Genomic DNA, 1602 nt, shown 5'->3' on the forward strand with positions numbered 1-1602 from the left:
TTTATTATTGTACAATTTTCACAAATTATTCACTTGATAACCTTGAGTAACTCAAAGCTCACATTTTTACAATAGGTATAATTGTAGATTTAAATCGTTAATGACTGACCACGAGAATCCAAATAGATCAGGTTTGCAATGAATAACTTCAATCACACCCCCTCTCACCTGTAGAGGGGGAAGGAAATAATTAGTGGGGATTAACAACTCACGCCCTGTTGTTAATCAAGGGAGAAGATCCAGGCCTGTGCTCTCCAAATTCACCAAAGAATGTGCTTTGTCTCAACAGACCCTTTTGCCTACTTACAACCTCGAATTATAGTGGATTTTTGGGGGGGTTATATCATTTGATTTACACATCATGCCTACCACTTTGAAGATGCAAAATATTTTTGATTGTGAAACAAACAAGAAATAAGACAAAAAAACTGAACTTGAGCGTGCATAACTATTCACCCCCCAAAGGCAATACTTTGTAGAACCACCTTTTGCAGCAATTACAGCTGCAAGTCTCTTGGGGTATGTCTCTATAAACTTGGCACATCTAGCCACTGGGATTTTTGCCCATTCTTCAAGGCAAAACTGCTTCAGCTCCTTCAAGTTGGATGGGTTCCACTTGTGTACAGTGATCTTTAAGTCATACCAAAGATTCTCAATTGGATTGAAGTCTGGGCTTTGACTAGGCCATTCCAAGACATTTAAATGTTTCCCCTTAAACCACTCGAGTGTTGCTTTAGCAGTATGCTTAGGGTCATTGTCCGGCTGGAAGGTGAACCTCCGTCCCAGTCTCAAATCAAGAATTTCCCTGTATTTAGCGCCATCCATCATTCCTTGAATTCTGACCAGTTTCCCAGTCCATACCGATGAAAAACATCCCCACAACATTATGCTGCCACCACCATGCTTCACTCTGGGGATGGTATTCTCGGGGTGATGAGAGGTGTTGGGTTTGCACCATCAGTCTAAAGCTTTGCACATACACTGCTGCCATCTAGTGGCCAAAATCTAAATTGCACCTTGGCTGGAATAATACATGATGGCATTTCTCTTGCATTTCAAAGATGATGGTACAAAAAAATACAAAAGAATGGTTGTTTTTTTCTTTGTATTATCTTTTACCAGATCTATTGTGTTATATTCTCCTACATTTCTCTCACATTTCCACAAACTTCGTGTTTCCTTTCAAATGGTACCAAGAATATACATATCCTTGCTTCAGAGCCTGAGCTACAGGCAGTTTGATTTGTGTATGTCATTTTAGGCGAAAATTGAAAAAAGGGGGCAGATCCTTAAGCATCGATGTTGTTGTCATTCCGCTAAGAACCTGTTTTCAGTGTATTAAGTATCCAGTCAATAGCCGGTGCAGAATGTGTGTTTATCCTGTGTTCCCATTTAATTAGCTATTAAATAAATAATTAAACCAATTTGTGTAGTACTGAATCATAAGTAAGGCTCGGGTTTTTACAGATGCAAGGAGGTTAAGACTGTTCAGAATGATGATATGATACGAGGTTATGATTAATAAGTTGACTGTTTATAGATGTGATAAGTAAAGACCTTTTTATAGTTTAATTCGGGAGACTTTAACTCTTTAAAGAACCG

Source organism: Salmo salar, chromosome 12, assembly GCF_965601325.2.
Source record: "Salmo salar chromosome 12, fSalSal1, whole genome shotgun sequence".
NCBI classification, from domain to species: Eukaryota; Metazoa; Chordata; class Actinopteri; order Salmoniformes; family Salmonidae; genus Salmo; species Salmo salar.